The sequence below is a fragment of the Macaca thibetana genome, chromosome 1 (assembly GCF_024542745.1).
Source record: "Macaca thibetana thibetana isolate TM-01 chromosome 1, ASM2454274v1, whole genome shotgun sequence".
NCBI classification, from domain to species: domain Eukaryota; kingdom Metazoa; phylum Chordata; class Mammalia; order Primates; family Cercopithecidae; genus Macaca; species Macaca thibetana.
The window spans coordinates 31,079,458-31,099,131 of NC_065578.1; the positions used below are offsets into that span (position 1 = coordinate 31,079,458).

At 44.5% G+C, this 19,674-nt stretch overlaps 1 protein-coding gene across 3 annotated transcripts in view; it reads left to right on the forward strand.

The window, feature by feature from the left end:
- Nucleotides 1-19,674, forward strand: part of KPNA6 (karyopherin subunit alpha 6) — a 64,128-nt gene that overhangs the window by 5,330 nt on the left and 39,124 nt on the right. Inside the window, exon 1 of one of the 3 annotated variants that reach the window (XM_050795161.1) lies at nucleotides 17,827-18,284. The exons of the other annotated variants lie outside the window; for them this stretch is intronic. The gene's annotated coding sequence lies outside the window, so the exon portion shown is untranslated. Of the gene's footprint in view, nucleotides 1-17,826; nucleotides 18,285-19,674 lie in introns of those variants that run through there. 3 annotated transcript variants of the gene reach the window in all.

The window sequence follows — 19,674 nt, forward strand, 5'->3', positions numbered from 1 at the left end:
CCTCCTGAGTAGCTGGGATTACAGGCGCCCATCACCACACCCAGCTAATTTTTGTGTTTTTAGTAGAGATGGGGTTTTACCATGTTGGCCAGGCTGGTCTCAAACTCCTGACCTCGTGATCTGCCCGCCTCAGCCTCCCAAAGTGCTGGGATTACAGGCATGAGCCACAGTGCCTGGCCAAAAGTACGTATCTTAATTTAGAAATACTTACTGTGAAAAATTGCTATTCGGTGAGTTGTAATCTTTGCTGGTGGAGGGTCCTGATATTGATGGCTGCTGACTGATCAGGGTGGTAATTGTCTGGGGTGGCTGTGGCAATTTCTTAAAATAAGACAACCTATGAAATTTGCTGCATCAATTGATTCTTCCTTTCACGACAGATTTCTCTGTAACGTGATGTTGTTTAATAACATTTTTCTCCACAGTAGACCTTTCAAAATTTCAAACCCTGTCACTACTTTATTAACTAAGTTTATGTAATGTTCTAAGTCTTCTGGTCTTGGTGGCTCACGCCTATAATCCCAGCACTTTGAGAGGATGAGGTGGGAGGATTGCTTGAGCTCAAGAGTTTCAGACCAGCCTGGGCAACATAGTGAGACCCCATCTCTACAAAACATTTAAAAAATTAGCTGGGTGTGGTGGTGCGTGACTGTAGTCCCAGCTACTCAGGAAGCTGAAGTGGGAGAATCACTTGAACCTGGGAGGTTGAGGTTTCAGTGAGCCATGATTGTGCCATTGCACACCAGCCTGGGCGACAGAGCAAGACCTTGTCTCAAGAAAACCCCCAAAATCCTTTGTCATCATTTCATGTATGAATATATGTATGTATATATGTTTATTTTTTTATTTATTAAGACAGGGTCTCACTCTGTCACGCAGGCTGGAATGCAGTGGTGCAATCAACAGCACACTACAGCCTTGAATTCCCAGGCTCAAGCAATCTTCCTACCTCAGCCTCCTGAGTAGTTGGGACTATAGGCATGCACCACCATGCCCGGCTAATTTTTAAAATTGTTTATTTTTATTTTTATTTTATTTTATTTTTTGAGACGGAGTCTCGCTCTGTCGCCCAGGCTGGAGTGCAGGGGCGCGATCTCGGCTCACTGCAAGCTCCGCCTCCCGGGTCTACGCCATTCTCCTGCCTCAGCCTCCCGAGTAGCTGGGACTACAGGCGCCGCCACCACGCCCAGCTAATTTTTTGTATTTTTTTTTTAGTTGAGACGGGGTTTCACCATGTTAGCCAGGTTGGTCTCGATCTCCTGACCTCGTGATCCGCCCGTCTCGGCCTCCCAAAGTGCTGAGATTACAGGCTTGAGCCACCGCGCCCGGCCTAAAATTGTTTTTAAAGAGTGTTGCCTAGGCTGGTCTTGAACTGGGCTCAAGTGATCTTCCCGCCTTGGCCTCCCAAAGTGTTGGGATTACAGGTGTGAGCCACCTTGCCTAGCCTTGCCCAACAGGGTTAACGGCATTTTCACAAGGAGTAGATTCCATCTCAAGGAACCACTTTTGTTTGCCCACCTTTAAGAATAGCTGCTCATCCATTCAAGTTTGATCGTGAGATTGCAGCAATTCAGTCACATTTTCAGTTATCTCATTATCACATTTTCACTTCTAGTTATCTTGCTGTTTCCACCCCATCTGCAGTGACTTGCTCCATTGAAGTCTTGAACCTCTTAAAGTCATCCATGAGAGTTGGTATCAACTTCTTCCAAACTCTTATTTATGATGATATTTTGACCTCTCATGGATCGTAAATGTTTTTATAAGACCTGAAAGTGGAAATCACTCCTTAATTCATACAGAATGGATGGATTCTGTATGGCTACAGAATGGATGTTGTGTTAACAGGCGGGAAAACAACATTAGGCCTGGCACGATGGCTCACATCTGTAATCTCAGCACTTTGGGAGGCCAAGGTGGGCAGAACACTTGAGGTCAGGAATCCGAGACCAGCTTGGCCAACATGGTGAAACCTTGTCTCTAGTAAAAATACAAAAAAATTAGCTGGGCATGATGATGTGTGTCTGTAATCCCAGCAACTCTGGAGGCTGAGGCAGGAGAATCACCTAAACTTGAGAGGCAGAGGTTGCAGTGAGCTGAGATCATGCCACTGTACTTTAGCCTGGGCACAAACGGAGACTTCGTCTCAAAAAAAGAAAAGAAAACAACATTAATCCCATTGTATATCTCCATCAGAGCTCTTGGATGAACAGGTGCATGGTCATTGAACAGTAATATTTTGAAACCTTTTCTGAGTAATAGGGTTCAACTATGGGCTTAAAATATTCAGTAAATCGGCTGGGCGCGGTGGCTTGTGCCTGTAATCCCAGCACTTTGGGAGGCCAAGGTGGGCAGATCACCTGAGGTCAGGAGTTCAAGACCAGCCCACCCAACATGGCGAAACCCTGTCTCTACTAAAAATACAAAAAATTAGCCTGGTGTGGTGGCGGACACCTATAATCCCAGCTACTCGGGAGGCTGAGGCAAGAGAATCACTTGAACCTGGGAGGTGGAAGTTGCAGTGAGCTAAAATCGTGCTGCTGCACTCCAGCCTGGGCAACAAGAGCAAAACTCTTGTCTCAAAAAAAAAAAATATATATATATATATACACATATTTTTTTTTTTTCAGTAAATCAGGCTGTAAACAGATGTGCTGTCATCCAGGCTTTATTGTTCCACTTATAAAGCATAAACACAGTGAATTCAGCATAGATTTTAAGCTTCTGAGATTTTCAGAATGGTAATTGAGCGTTAGCTTCAACTTAAAGGCCCCAGCTACGTTAGCCCATAACAAGAGAGTCAGCCTGTCATTTGAAGCTTTGAAGCCAGGCATTGACTTCTCTCTAGCTATGAAAGTCCCAGATGACATCTTCTTCCAGTGGAAAGCAGTTTCTTCTACATTGAAAACCTGTTGGCTAGTGTAGCCACCTTCATCAGTGATCTTAGCTAGATCTTCTGGATAACTTGCTGTAGCTTCTACGTCAGCACATGCTGCTTCACCTTGCACTTTTTGAGACAGTGTCTCACTCTGTCACCCAGACTGGAGTGCAGTGGCACCATCTCGCCTCACTGAAACCTCTGTTTCCCGGGTTGAAGCAATTCTCATGCCTCAGTCTCCTGAGTAGCTGGGATTATAGGCATGCACTACCATGCCCAGAAAATTTTTGTATTTTTAGTAGAGACAGGGTTTCACTATATTGGCCAGGCTGGTCTTGAACTCCTGACCTCAAGTGATCTGCCCACCTTGGCCTCCCAAACTGCTGGGATTATAGGCATGAGCCACTGCGCCTGGCCTTACTTTTTTTTTTTTTTGAGACGGAGTCTGTCTCTGTCGCCCAGGGTGGAGTGCGGTGGTGCAACCTTGGCTCACTACAAACTCCGCCGCCTGGGTTCACGCCATTCTCCTGCCTCAGCCTCCCGAGTAACTGGGACCACAGGTGCCCGCCACCACGCCCGTCTAATTTTTTTTTTTTTTGTATTTTCAGTAGAGATGGGGTTTCACCGTGTTAGCCAGTATGGTCTCAATCTCCTGACCTTGTGATCCGCCCATCTCGGCCTTCCAAAGTGCTGGGATTACAGGCGTGAGCCACCACGCCCAGCCTTTTTTTTTTTTTTTTTTTTTTAAAGATAGGGTTTTTCTCTGTCACCCAGGCTGGGGTGCAGTGGCAAAATAGCACACTGTAACCTCTAATTCCTGGGTTCAAGGGATCCCCCCAGGTCAGCCTTCTTTTTTTTTTTTTTTTTTTTGAGACGGAGTCTTGCTCTGTCACCCAGGCTGGAGTGCAGTGGCCGGATCTCAGCTCACTGCAAGCTCCTCCTCTCGGGTTCGCGCAATTCTCCTGCCTCAGCCTCCCGAGTAGCTGGGACTACAGGCACCCGCCACTTCGCCCGGCTAGTTTTTTGTATTTTTTTAGTAGAGACGGGGTTTCACCGTATTAGCCAGGATGGTCTCGATCTCCTGACCTCATGAGCCGCCCGTCTCGGCCTCCCAAAGTGCTGGGATTACAGGCTTGAGCCACCGCGCCCGGCCAGGTCAGCCTTCTAAGTAGCTGGGAACTACAGGTGTGTGCCACCACACTCAGCCAATTTTTAATTTTTGTGAGACAGTGTCTCACCATGTTGCCCAGGCTGGTCTGCAAGTCCTATCCTTAAGTGATCCTTCTTCCTCAGCCTCTGAAGCCACTGGAATTATAAGCATGAGTTACTGAGTTTGACCTCCACATTGATGGCTTCTTTCCTTAAACCCTTTTTTTTGAGATGGAGTCTCACTGTTGCCCAAGCTGGAGTGCAGTGCCACAATCTCAGCTCACTGCAACTTCTGCCTCCCAGGTTCAAGCGATTCTCCTGCCTCAGCCTCCCAAGTAGCCAGAATTACAGGTGCCTGCCACCACATCTGGCTAATTTTTGTATTTTTAGTAGAGAGAGGGGTCACCATGTTGGCAGGTTGGTCTCAAACTCTTGACCTCAGGTGATCCACCCGTCTCAGCCTCCCAAAGTGCTGGGATTATAGGCATAAGCCATGGCGCCCAGCTCCTTAAACCTTATGAACCAGTATCGTTAGAGCCTAGCTCTGGATTAGGCTTTGGTTTAAGGGAATATTGTGGCTGATTTGATCTTTTGTCGAAACCACTAAAACTTTCTCCATATTGGCAATAAGGCTGTTTTTGAGACGGGGTTTCGCTCTATTGCCCAGGCTGGAATGCAGTGGCCCTATCTTGGCTCACTGTAAGCTCTGCCTCCCGGGTTCATGCCATTCTCCTCCCTCAGCCTCCTGAGTAGCACCCAGCCGGTTTTTTTTTTCTTTTTTTTTTTAAACATTTGTGTGTTCACTGGACTAGTACTTTTCATTTCCTTCAAGATCTTTTCCTGGTTGGGTACAGTGGCTCACACCTGTAATCCCAACACTTTGGGAGGCTGAGGCAGGCAGATCACCTGAGGTCGGGAGTTCAAGACCAGCGTGACCAACATGGAGAAATCCTGTCTCTACTAAAAATACAAAATTAGCTGGACGTGGTGGTGCATGCCTGTAATTCTAGCTACTTGGGCTACTTGGGAGGCTGAGGCAGGAGAATATCTTGAACCCAGGAGGTGGAGGCTGCAGTGAGCTGAGATCACACCATTGTACTCCAGCCTTGGAAACTCCTTCTCAAAAAAAAAAAAAAAAAAAAAAAGAACTTTTCCTTTGCATTCACAGCTTTGCTAACTGGTGCAAGAGGCGTAGCTTTCAGCATATCTTGGCTTTTCGACATCCCTTCCTCACTCAGGTTAATCATTTCTAGCTTTTGACTTAATGTGGAGACATGCAACTGCCCCTTTCACTTGAACAGATGGAGGCCATTGTAGGGTTATTAATTAGCCTCATTTCAATATTGTTGTATCTCAGGGAATAGGGAGAGAGAGAGACTGGAATGGCTGGTTGGTGGAGCAGTCAGAACATACACAATATTTATCAATTAAGTTCTCCATCTTATATGACCATGGCTCATGGCACCCCAAAACAGTTGCAATACTAGCATCAAATATCACTGATCACAGATCACCATAACAGATAAAACAATAAGCAAAAGTTTGAAATATTACGATAATTACCAAAATTGTGGCACAGACACAAAGTGAACACATGCTGCTGGAAAAATGGCACCAATAGACTTGCTTAACATAGGATTGCCACAAACCTTCAATTTGTTTTTTTAAAAAAACACACATTGGCCGGGTATGGTGGCTCACGCCTGTAATCCCAACACTTTGGGAGGCTAAGGCAGGCGAAACTCTTAAGCTCAGCAGTTTGAGACCAGCCTGGGCAACATAGTGAGACCCTGTCTCAAAAAACTAACAAGCAAACAAACAAACTACACACCATTTTACTGTGAATCGCAATAAAATGAGGTATGCCTGTACTTTATATGTTCACTTAATTCTCAGATTCTCGTGTTTTAGTTGAGAGAACCAAAGGATGGAGAGGTTTCAGTAACTTGGGCAAATTCATAGCTAATACATGGAAGAGACACGCAGTATGATTCTAATCAAAATATGGGCTGTTTGTACATAAGCATTCCTGAAGTAACTAAAGCAATCTCTTCCCCATGCCACCCATCCTTTCCTATGAAAATGTCACCTGTTTTTATTTTCTTTTTCTTTTTTTTTTTTAATTTGAGATGTAGTTTCACTGTTGTTGCCCATGCTGGAGTGTAGTGGTGCGATCTCTGCTCACCACAATCTCCACCTCCTGATTCAAATGATTCTCCTGCCTCAGCCTCCTGAGTAACTGGGATTACAGGCATGCACCACCACGCCTGGCTAATTTTTTGTATTTTTAGTAGAGACGGGGTTTCACCATGTTGGTCAGGCTGGTCTCGAACTCCCAACCTCAGGTGATCCGCCCGCCTCGGCCTCCCAGAGTGCTGGGATTATGAACGTGAGCCACCGTGCCTGGCCATCTCACCTGTTTTTCAAGATCTAATTTAAATGCTGCCTCCTTCATGAACCTTTCTGAAATACTTTATGCCTTCCAATTTGGAAATGAACTCTCCTAAATTCTATAGCACTTTGTTCTTTTTTTTTTTTTTTTTTTTTTTTTTTTAGATGGTCTCGCTTTTTCTCCCAGGCTGGAGTGCAGTGATGTGCCCTTTTCACATCCCTTTTTTCTATTACAGTTATTTATTCCATGTTATTAGTTTTTCAACCAGTTACTTACTCTACATAGCCTCATTTTCTCATCTTTAAAGTAGGTATAGGTTAGGTGCAGTAGCGCACACTTGTATTCCTAGCACTTTGGGAGGCTCAGGAAGGAGGATCGGTTGAGGCAGGGAGTTCCTGACTAGTCTGGGCAACATGGCAAAACCCCCATCTCTACAAAAAAAATAGTTGAGCGTGGTGGGATGTGCCTGTAGTCCCAGCTACGTAGGAGGCTGAGGCAAAAGGATTGTTTGAGCCTAGGAATTTGAGGTTGCAGTGAGCTATATGATCTCACCATTGTACTATAGCCAAGGTGACAGAGCAAGACTTTGTCTTTAAAAAATAAAAATGAAATAAAATAGAGATAATAGGATTGTTACAGGAATTAAATGAGGTAATGCCTGTAAAGCATTTTAGTTTGGTGCTTAGCACATAGTAAGTACTCAATAAGTGATAATTAATAGCTGTTAGTCACTTAGTAGACAAAGTACTTCCTAAGTGTCAAGCCTATATATATATTTTTTTTTTTTTTTTTTTTTTTTTAAGACAGTCTCACTTTGTCACCCTAGCTGGAGTGCAATGGCCTATCTCAGCTCACTGCAACCTCCACCTTCTGGGTTCAAGCTATTCTCCTGCCTCAGCCTACTGAGTAGCTGGAATTACAGGCATCCACCACCATGCCTGGCTAGTTTTTGTATTTTTAGTAGAGATGGGGTTTCACCATGACCAGGCTGGTCTCAAACTCCTGACCTCAGGTTATCTGCCTGCCTCGGCCTCCCAAAGTGCTGGAATTATAGGCATGAGCCACCATACCTAGCCAGGCCCTATATTAAATATAAAGTTAAATTAACTAGTCTTTGTCTTTGAGGGGAGGACAGAAACATATTGTGAATACTTGTCAGAAACTCATACTTTTAGGACCAGGCAGACAGCAATTAATTTCAGCAAATGATTAAGTGCCCACTATGTGCCAGGGACTTTTCTAGGCCCTGGAAATACAGTGATTGACAGAACAGACAAAACCTCTTTCTGTTGAAGTCCTAGATTTTATATTCTAGTGAATAATTTTATGAAATAAACCAAAGGGAGACTGGTAGATGAACGTGACAGCCGTATTTCCTGGCTACTGAGCTCCAGCCAACTGTTGCCATGGGGAAATATGGTTCTAGTGTTGTCGTATTGCATGATTTCCCATCCTTTCCACAATTCCTCTCCCTCTTGAAGCTGGAAATCTGGATTTTTTTTTTTTTTTTTTTTTGAGACAGAGTCTTGCTCTGTCGCCCAGGCTAGAGTGCAGTGGCGCGATCTCAGCTCATTGTAACCTCCGCCTCCCGGGTCCAAGCAATTCTCCTCCCTCAGCCTCCCGAGTAGCTAGGATTACAGGTGCTCGCCACTGTAATTTTAATAGGTTTCACCATATTGACCAGGCTGGTCTCAAACTCCTGACCTCGTGATCCACCTGCCTCAGCCTCCTGAAGTGCTGAGATTACAGGCGTGAGCTACCACACTTGGCCTGGATTTATAAATAATACTTACTGCTTTGTAAAGGTTACAAGCCAACTTTCAAAATCTGAAAACATTAACAAAAGATATTTGAAGCCAAATATAGCCTGAGAATTGTCTGTCTTATTTGCAAATGTTACTTCAATCAATATACTGTGTATTTTATGAAGTGTTACGTAGTCTATGTGTTTTACAAAATTGTATGTATTTTTTAAATGTTAATTTTTTTTTTTTTTTTTAGACGGAGTCTTGGTCTGCCACACAGGCTGGAGTGCAGTGGTGCGATTTTTGGCTCACTGCAACCCCCGCCTCCTGGGTTCAAGTGATTCTCCTGCCTCAGCCTCCAGAGTAGCTGGGATTACAGGCTTGGGCCACCATGCCTGCCTAACTTTTTTTGTCTTTTTAGTAGAGACAGGATTTCACCATGTTGGCCAGGCTGGTCTCGAATTTCTGACCTCAGACAGTCCATCTGCCTCAGCCTCCCAAAGTGCCGAGATTATGGGCTTGAGCCACCGCACCCAGCCAATTAATTTTTTTTTTAATTTATTTTTTATTTATTTTTTTGAGATGGAGTATTGCTGTGTCACCCAGGCTGGAGTGCAGTGGCGTGATCTCAGCTCACTGCAACGTCCGCCGCCTGGGTTCAGGAGATTATCCTGCCTGAGCCTCCTGAGTAGCTGGAATTACAGGCGCCCACCACCACACTCAGTTAATTTTTTGTATCTTTAATAAAGATGGGGTTTCTCCATGTTGGCCAGGCTGGTCTAGAACACCTGACATCAGGTGATCCTTCCTCCTTGGCCTCCCAAAGTGTTGGAGTGTTGGGATTACCACCACACCCAGACGGAGTTCCTTTTTTTTTTTTTTTTTTTTTTGAGACAGAGTCTTGCTCTGTCACCCAGGCTGGAGTGCAGTGATGCGATCTCAGCTCACTGCAACCTCCACCTCCTGGGTTCAAGCATTCAAGCTTTTCTCCTGCCTCAGCCTCCTGAATAGCTGAGATTACAGGCATGTGCCACCATGCCCAGCTAATTTTTGTATTTTTAGTAGAGATGGGGTTTCAGCATGTTGTCCAGGCTGGTCTGGAATTCCTGACCTCAAGTGATCTGCCTCCCTCGGCCTCCCAAAGTGATTACAGGCATAAGCTACTGCTCCTGGCCGTAACTAGGAGCTTGTTAAGTAATGTGGTAGTCCTGGCAGGAGACGATGGCAGCAGCTGAGGTGGTAATAGTAGGGAATAAGAGAGTTAGGAATTTGAATCATCAGGACTTGGTTATTGATTTCATCTGGTGGCTGAAGCCAAGGAAAAAAAATTAAGCATGACTCCTGTGCCTGTTGCCTTGAGAGCAGAATGGATAGTGATGCTGTTAATTGAGATGAATTTAAATTTGTGCATTTTAAGGATTCTCTGACCTCCAGGGAAGTTGTCCAAAGATCAATTGAATATAGAAGTCTGGAGCTCAAGAGTGTGAGGCCTGGGAATCGAGATAGAGGTTTGATCGCCTGTTTATCTCTGTACATGGCAACTAAAACTATGGAGTGATTCATAACACTCAGGAAAAATATGATGAAAGCTGGGCTAAAAAGCTGGCCGAGGTAGATCAGCTGTGATGTGCAGAAAGGAAGGAAACATCAGTCAGAACTAAAAGAAGAAAACAAGGAGTGCTTGGTGTCTTAAAAGCCACGAGAAAGAGGCCAGGTGTGGTGTCTCATGCCTGTAATCCCAGCACTTAGGGAGGCCAAGATGGGTGGATCACCTGAGGTCAGGAGTTCGAGATCAGCCTGGCCAACATGGTGAAAACCCAGCTCTACTAAAAATACAAAACTTAGCAGGCGTGGTGGTGCATGCCTGTAATCCCAGCAACTGAGGCAGGAGAATCACTTGAACCCAGGAGGCAGAGGTTGCTGTGAGCTGAGATCACACCACTGCCCTCCAGCCTGGGCAACACAGCAATGCTCTGTCTCAAAAAAAAAAAAAAAAAAAAAAAAAAAAAAAAGCCAAGAGAGGCTGGGCACGGTGGCTCACACCTGTAGTCCCAGCACTTTGGGAGGCCGAGGTGGGGGGATCACCTGAGGTCAGGAGTTCAGGACCAGCCTGGCCAACATGGTGAAACCCCCATCTCTACTAAAAATACAAAAATTAGCCAGGCGTGGTAGCAGGCGCCTGTAATCCCAGCTACTCAGGAGGCTGAGGCAACAGAATCGCTTGAACCCAGGAGGCAGAGGTTGCAGTGAGTCGAGATCGTACCACTGCGCTATAGCCTGGGGGACAAGAGCGAGACTTTGTCTCAAAAAAAAAAAAAAAAAGAACAAACCAAAAACAAACAAGCCAAGAGAAAGAGAGTATTTCAAAAATAAGGAAATAGTTGTCAGGATTGAGTGCTGCCAAGAGAACAAGCAAAAAAAAAAAAAAAAAAAAAAAAAAAAAAAAAAAAAGGACTGAAAATATCTATTGAATTTAGCGTCATGTGCTTGGTAAGTGGCCTTTACAAAGACAGTCTTGATGGCATGGAAGTGAATTGGAGTAAGCTAAGAAATGAGAGAGGACAGGACTGGCACAGTGGCTGATGCCTGTAATCCTAGCACTTTGGGAGGCTGAGGTGGGAGGATCACTTGAGGTCAGCAGTTTGAGACCAGCATGTGCAACTTAGCGAGACACTGTCTCATTTTTGTTTTTTTTTTTTTTTTTTTTTTTATTTTTATTTTTTTATTTTTTTTTTTTTTGAGACGGAGTCTCGCTGTGTCGCCCAGGCTGGAGTGCAGTGGCCAGATCTCAGCTCACTGCAAGCTCTGCCTCCCGGGTTTTTATGCCATTCTCCTGCCTCAGCCTCCCGAGTAGCCGGGACTACAGGCGCCCGCCACCTCGCCCAGCTAGTTTTTTGTATTTTTTAGTAGAGACGGGGTTTCACCTTGTTAGCCAGGATGGTCTCGAACTCCTGACCTCGTGATCCGCCCGTCTCGGCCTCCCAAAGTGCTGGGATTACAGGCTTGAGCCACCGCGCCCGGCCTCATTTTTAAAGAAAAAAGAAAAGAGAAGAGGTAAACTGTTTTAAGAAGTGTGGGTGGGCTGGGCGCGGTGGCTCATGCCCGTAATCTCAGCACTTTGGGAGGCCGAGGCAGACAAATCACCTGAGGCCGGAAGTTCAAGACCAGCCTAACCAACACGGAGAAAACCCGTCTGTACTAAAAATACAAAAAATTAGCCGGGCGTGGTGGTGCATGCCTGTAATCCCAGCTACTCAGGAGGCTGAGGTAGGACAATCGCTTGAACCCAGGAGGCGGAGGTTGCCATGAGCCGAGACCATGCCATTGTACTCCAGCCTGGGCAGCAACAGCGAAACTCAAAAAAGTTTGGGTGTAAGGAGGAAAAAGGCAGTTTGATGAGGCTCTTGTAACATCTAAGCAAGAGATTATGAAGACCTAAATTCGTTCAGTGGCAGTAGGAATGGAGAAAAAGAGACAGAGTCCAGAAATAATTAGGAAATAAAGCCAGCCATTCTTAGTGGTTGGATGTGGGGTGAGAATTAAGGGAAACAGAACTGTCAAAGATAATTCCCATGTTTCTGGGTTGAAAAACTTTGAAAGTATTAGTACAGAACACTAATCCAGTGTTTCCCAGTGTTGTTTCTCCAATTTTTGTTTTAATCACCTTCCTAAGGAGCCTTTTTAGACCTTTTTCCCCCTAATATACCTGTCCTATGAAATATTAATACCAAGATAAACTATATCTTTTTATATACTTTGTGCTTTATATGTAAGAGTAAGTGTACAATTCAGTTTTTATTCAATGCATGATTAAGAAAGACTAAACAGGACGGGGCATGGTGGCTCATGCCTGTAATCCCAGTACTATGGGAGACTGAGGTGGGTGGATTGCTTGAGGTCAGGAGTTCGAGACCAGCCAGGACAACATGGTGAAACCCCATCTCTACTAAAAATACAAAAATGAGCTGGGCGTGGTGGCGTGCGCCAGTAGTCCCAACTACTCAGGAGGCTGAGGCAGGAGAATTGTTTGAACCTGGGAGTCGGAGGTTGCAGTGAGCCGAGGTTGAGGTTGTGCCACTGCACTCCAGCCTGGCAACAGAGCAAGACTCCGTCTCAAAAAAAAAAAAAGAATGACTAAACAAAATTTTTGGGTTAGGCTCAAACTCCTGAGCACTTTGAGAGGCTGAGGAGGATCACTTGAGCGTAGGAGTTCGAAACCAGACTGAGCAACATGATCAAACCCCGTGTCTACAGAAAATACAGTAATTAACCGTGTGTAGTGGCATGCACCTGCAGTCCCAACTACTTCTAAGGGTGAAGTGGAAGGATAGATTAAGTTTAGGAGGTGGAGGCTGTAGTGAACCAAGATCACACCACTGCACTCTAGCCTGGACAACAGAGTGAGACCTGTCTTTAAAAAGAAAAAAAAACCTATTTGGGCTGGACAGGATGGCTCACGCCTGTAATCCCAGCACTTTCGGAGGCCAAGGCAGGAGGATTGCTTCAGGCCAGGAGTTCAAGACCAGCCTGGGCAACATAGTGAGGCCTCATCTTTTTTTTTTTTTTTTTTTTTTTTTTTTTTTTTGCGACAGAGTCTCGCTCTGTTGCCCAGGCTGGAGTGCAGTGGCGCAATCTTGGCTCACTGCAACCTCTGCCTCCTGGGTTCAAACAATTCTCATGCCTCAGCCTCCTGAGTAGCTGGGATTACGGGCCCCTGCCACCAAGCCTGGCTAATTTTTTGTATTTTAATATAGACAGGGTTTCACCATGTTGCCCAGGCTGTTCTCAAACTCCTGAGTTCAGGCAATTCTCCTGCCTTGGCCTCCCAAAGTGCTAGGATTACAGGTGTGAGCCAACGTGTTCAGCTGGCCTCATCTTTTTTTTTTTTTTTTTTTTTTTTAGCTGTTTGCATTTAACTTATTTATTTATTTATTTTTGAGACAGAGTCTCACTCTGTCGCCCAGGCTGCAGTATAGCGGCGCAGTCTCAGCTCACTGCAACATCTGCCTCCCAGATCCAAACAATTCTCCTGCCTCAGCCTCCTGAGTAGCCAGGACTACAGGCACATGCCACCACGCCTGGCTAATTTTTTGTATTTTAGTAGAGATGGTGTTTCACCATGTTGCCCAGGCTGGTCTCAAACTCCCGAGCTCAGGCAATCCGCCCAGCTCAGCCTCCCAAAGTGCTAGAATTACAGGCCTGAGCCACCGCTGCTGGCCTTAACTTAATTTTTATGGCTGTATTTGCTATGTAACTTTTAATGCAGTTTACTTGCTTACATACATTGTATCAAATTACAATCCAATTTGGTAGTTTGTATAAAAACAATGTAATCAAAACTTTAAAAATCATTCAAAACTAGAATTTATCCAACAGAAGTAAAACAATACAATTAAAAATTATTTCGTGAAGTTTTAGACTTTTGCTTGATAATGACCAAAGCCCAAGTCACACAATCCACTGAGGATAAAACATAAATAACATTCATAATGCAGCCAGCAGGCATGCACAGGCCATCTCGTGCCATATCGAGATCCAGCGATCAATCAAGAGAAAGTTCCCCAGTCACGGCCGCCTGGTCACCATAATTTTGTAGCATAGATCCTGCATATATTTTGTCTGCCTTCGATGAAGTCACTGTCAGTCCTGCTCATGTAATAGTAAGATTTTGTTGGGTAAGGTTGAGCTTTGAAGGGCTATGTACCATTCTAATACCTAACTTTTTTTCTTCCTTGCCGACAAACCTATTTGCCCTTTTGGATGTGATGCTGCCCCAATTGAGAGTGTATGCCTTTTAAGAAATTATTTATGCCAGATGTTTCAGAATCCTAATTTTTTGAATTTTAGAAAGTCATTATGGTACATATAACTTGTATAACACATCCAGTGAGGTCTGGGATAGAAACCTGTATGGTCAAATATTATGAATATTTCTGTAGCAAAAATATCCAGTTGTAGGCTGTTCGCAAACTCCTGGCCTCAAGCAAGCCTCCTGCCTCGGCCTCCTAAAGTGCTAGAATTATAGGTATGAGCCATCGTGCCTGGCCTTCAGAGCCCCTTTGATTTCAGAATTCCAGGTATGGAATTGTGGACCATGAATTAAGAGAAATATATAAGGAACAGGTTTGTGGAGAAGAAGATGCTTTTTTTTTTTTCCCTCCATTTGAGGTACTTACAGACGTGATTGGAAGGAACCCATGTTCCCTCTAGGTCTTAGGTATAGATTGCAGAAGTCATCAGCATTTGTTTATTTATTTTTTGAGATGGAGTTTTTGCCCTGTTGCCCAGGCTGGAGTGCAATGGTGCAATCTTGGCTCACTGCAACCTCTGCCTCCTGGGTTCAAGTGATTCTTCTGCCTCAGCCTCCCAAGTAGCTGGGATTAAAGGGGCCCGCCACTGCACCTGGGTAATTTTTGTATTTTTAGTAGAGACGAGGTCTCACCGTGTTGGCCAGGCTGCTGTTGAACCCCTGACCTCAAGTGATCCACCCGCCTCGGCCTCCCAAAGTGCTAGGATTACAGGTGTGAGCCACTGCATCTGAACAGTCATCAATATTTAAATCACCCAATAGGCTATAATTTTCTAGTGAATCATGATTGGAATTGCCCACTTGGAGGTGAAGTAAAGGGGGAAATAGGCCCTTTTTTAAACCCCTGGTCATTGGTTCCTTAAGTGTAGCTTTTAAGAGAATGAAGACAGAATGGAAGGATAAAGATTAAGAGAAAGAACTGAGTGTTGGAAGGAAAAGGAAAAACCAACGTTTAATAGAAAGCAAGAAAATAATGGTTTTTTTCTTTGACCCTAACTTCCTGAAAATTTTCCTTATAAGGAATTTAGGCCTTTCACTGCAGGAGGTGAGAAGAAAAAAGGAATACCATTGATTCAACATTTAGGCCCTAGATACTTTCACATCACCTCATTAATCCTACAGGGTCCTATAAAGTTTATTGTGCCCATTTTATTTTATTTATTACTTTCTGAAGACTTGCACTATAATAAATATCCCCGTTTTAGAGAGGCAGAAGCAAAACTCTAAGATAGTGGGTAATTTGCCCACAGTTACACAGTTCACCTGACTTCCAAATCAGTGCTCTTTTGACTACATCATGTTGGATCGAGTTGATAGAGTTTAAGGGTGAACACTGGATGTTTGTTCATGGCGTGTCTTCTGCGGGTGGAGAGGATTCTTTGTGTGGCCTTTCAGCCGGGCTTTTCTCTTCCATTTCACCCTGGGCCTTTCTCACATGAGGCCTTAGAAGATTGCCTCCTAAATCTAACTCCCTCGTTTTTGATGAATACATACAGGTTAGAGAAATCCCTGTTTCCATTTTGTCAGAGGGGCTGTTGGAAAGACTCTTTCTTGTATTGTTGCTAAGGGCTAAAATGAAGAGCTAGTCAGAGGGATTTGTGTAATTCAGCTGACAGACAATGCAGAACCCTCTTTGTCTGAAGACTGGAGTTGGAGGTGGAGGGTACTGCAGAATAGAGGCCAGGTAGCCAGCAGTTTTGCTATTCGATCTCAGAGGCATTTTGCTGTGTGGACCTTTGTGTTTATGCCTCTTTAACCAAACTCGTCTTGTGCACCAAACCCTTCAGAAATATTAACCATCTAGCCTTCAGAGACCACTTCAGAACTTACCCACTCAGTAAAGAGAGTTCTCACTCCCATTCTCTGAACTCATTGTACAGTTACATTCATTATCTTTTGTATTCTTAGAGCTATGAGACTAAACTAAGTTGTAAAGTTTCCTGAAGGTAGAAACCATTAGTGCCTATTTGAGATAGTTTGGAGATAACCATTTGGTTATCCCCAACACGCACATACACACACACAATGCAAGTGCTTAGAAGCTATTCAGTGTATATTTTTGTGCTGGCTTAAATGGAAATTGAGCTTTTTCATTTTCCTGCTTTAATTTGTTTTAATCCCTTATGGTACCTAGTGGTAGTGGCAGTGAAGTGTTCCTAGGAAGGTAAGAGCCACCTGATTCTATTTCAAAAGAGATAGTTTGAAAATTTCTTTTGGAGAAACTGTTTGGACTATAGTTATCCTAGTCTTCTCCTGTGTCTCCCCTCCACCTCTTATTTCCCTTCCGTAGATCTGAGCCTTGTATTTACACATTTATATATACACTCAAGGGCCAAAGGACTGGTAAATCCCAAGAGAGAATTAGGATTAGCAAACTAGAAGAACTAGGAATATATTTATTTTTTATTTTTTATATATATATATATATATATATATACACACACACACACACACACATATATATATTTTTTTTTACTTAGACCCTGAACTTTGAATACATAGTCATGTGTGCAGGAGATAGTTTTCCCCGGGTGGCCTTTAGCTAAACCACCTAGTTTATAAATTTAGCTTTGTTTCCTGGAGTGATTACTGTTCAGCCCAGTCCATTGAAGATTCTACTAGAATATGAGCAGCCTTATTATGGTCCCATTGTGGACTGGCCCAATTGTCCAGTAGAAGAGTAGCCTCTGCCATTGTCTTGGTGACTCGCAATTCTGACAGGCTTGCAAATAACACCCTGAGAGCCTCATGCTGCCAGATCTGTTTCAAACTGTTCTCGTTTGCAGCATTTCCTGTTCATGAAGCTCTGAGAGAAATTCAGGAATTTTGAAAAGTCATCTTCAAATCTAACCCTACTTTACCAGCATAGCATTTTATTGTTTGCAAAGTACTTGGGTATATATTCTCATTCAGTCTTCACTGTGACTCTGAGATAGTCTGGGTAAGGGTATGAAAATTAAGATACCCAAGTTGCACAATTGTTAAGTAGTAAGACTAAGAATTAGATCTGTCTTTGTAGCCCTTTGCACCAGTACCACACGATTTCCAATATGCCTGTTGGTGGTCCATCCAGCACAGCTACCTTCTGTCAATACATAATTTTTCATTCCCTCTCTCCCTCCCTCCTTTCCTTCCTTCCTTTTTCTTTTTTCTTTCTTTCTTTTTTTTTTTTTTCTGAAACAGGCTCTAGCTGTGTTGCCCAGGCTGGCTGGAGTGCAGTGTGAGATGTCAGCTTACTGCAACCTCTACCTTCCAGGCTCAAGCCATCTTCCCACTTCAGTCTCCCTAGTAGCTGAGAGACATGTACCACCATGCCTGGCTGATTTTTGTATTTTTTTAGTAGAGATGGGGTTTTGCCATGTTGCCCAGCTGGTCTTGAATTCCTGGGCTCAAGCAATCTGTTTGATTCAAATGGGGTTGTTTTTGTTTTTCCTTTGAGGTGACAGCCTTCAAATGACTACCTAACTACTTGCCAGTTCCTATAATTTCTGTTGCTCTGCATATTAGTGTTTGTGTCATTTGATATTTGTAATTGTTGTTGTTGTTGTTGTTGTTGTTGTTGTTTGAGACGGAGTCTAGCTCTGTTGCCCAGGCTGGAGTGCAGTGGCCGGATCTCAGCTCACTGCAAGCCCCGCCTCCCGGGTTCACGCCATTCTCCTGCCTCAGCCTCCCGAGTAGCTGGGAGTACAGGCGCCCGCCACCTCGCCCGGCTAATTTTTTTTGTATTTTAGTAGAGACGGGGTTTCACCGTGTTAGCCAGGATGGTCTCGATCTCCTGAACTCGTGATCCGCCCGTCTCGGCCTCCCAAAGTGCTGGGATTACAGGCTTGAGCCACCGCGCCCGGCCGTTGTTGTTGTTTGAGATGGAGTCTCGCTGTCGCCCAGGCTGGAGTGCAGTAGCGCGATCTCGGCTTATTGCAGGCTCCGCCTCCCAGGTTCACGCCATTCTCCTACCTCAGCCTCCTGAGTAGCTGGGACTACAGGCGCCCGCCACCGCGCCCGGCTAATTTTTTGTATTTTTAGTAGAGACGGGGTTTCCCTGTGTTAGCCAGGATCTCCTGACCTCGTGAGCCACCCACCTCGGCCTCCCGAAGTGCTGGGATTACAGACGTGAGCCACCACTCCCGGCTTTATTTTTAGTAGAGACGAGGTCTCACTATGTTTCCCAGGCTTATATTCCTTGTTCAGAGCAAGAACTGGATCATACCTCGTGTGACAGATTGAATCAAATGTGTGGTGGAATTGAAAAGCAGCATTGACACTCCTGGGAGCACACTCCTTCCAGGAAACAACAAAAGAGTCCTGTGGTTGGTATGCTGTCAAGTAAGGTATATGTAATGGTGGAAACATTGGCTCTCATCAGAAATACCTGGTTTAATCTCTCCCACTTATTAGCTGGGTTCTTCTGCAAGTTATGCCTCAGTTTACCTACCTCTAAAATGAGAGTTCTGTGTGAGTCTAAGCTAATAATCAAATCCTTACTAAATCAATTATCAATCAAATATGAATTTTGCCTGGGAATGCCTCCCTCTACAAATAGTAGAGATTGAGTTTGGGGTATTTGAAAGATATTTCAAATATAATATCTTGGTTTTTAGTCTGGATTTAGTAAATAAAGATTTTGTTTTTACCATGGCCAGTGATTTTGGAAAGCATTCTAGACTGAACTTGAGAAGACTGCTTCCCAGCTAGTAGAGAGGACACAAATGTGACTTTCTTGGCAAAGCATTGTGATCCTTGCCTGCCTTGGTGCCTAACAGAGGTCTTCTCCCAGCAGGTCATGGAAAATAAGTAACTTGACACAGGAAAGGAACTTGTATACTGCAGGCCAATTGGTTTGATAAGTTGATTTAATCACAAAAGTCATTAACATTGAAGGTATCTCAGGCCAGACACGGGGGCTCATGCCTGTAATCCCAGCATTTTGGGAGGCCGAGACTGGCAGATCACTTGAGGTCAGGAGTTCGAGACTGCCCTGGCCAACATGGTGAAACCCCGTCTCTACTAAAAATACAAAAATTAGCCAGATGTGGTGTCGCACGCCTGTAGTCCCAGCTTCAGGAGGCTGGGGTGGGAGAATCACTTGAACCCCAAGATTGCACCACTGCAGTCCTGCCTGGGCGACAGAGCAAGACTGTCTCAAAAAAAAAAAGTCGAAGGCATCTTGAAGTTCATTAAGAAAGGGCTCGTGTGGATCATTGATTTGTAAGAAAAAATAGGGGGCCAGGCACGGTGGTTCACATCTGTAATCCCAGCGCTTTGGGAGACCAAGGCGGGTGGATCACCTGAGGTCAATAATTTGAGACCAGCCTGGCCAGCATTGTGAAATCCCATCTCTACTAAAAATGCAAAAATTAGCCAGGCCTGGTGGTGGACATCTGTAATCCCAGCTACTCAGGAGGCTGAGGCAGGAGAATCGGGAGGTGGAGGTTGCAGTGAGCCAAGATTACGCCATTGCACTCCAGCTGGGTGACAAGAGCGAAACGTCGTCTCAAAAAAAAAAAAAAAAAAAAAAAACTTAGGGGTACATCTTCATGGCCTTGGAGTAGGCAATGATTTGTTAGATAAGATGCCGAAGGCTGGGCACGGTGGTTCACACCTGTAATCCCAACACACCTGTAATCCCAACACTTTGGGAGGCCAAGGCAGGAAGATCACTTGAGCCCAAGAGTTCCAAGACCTACCGCGCCTGGCTGGGCGC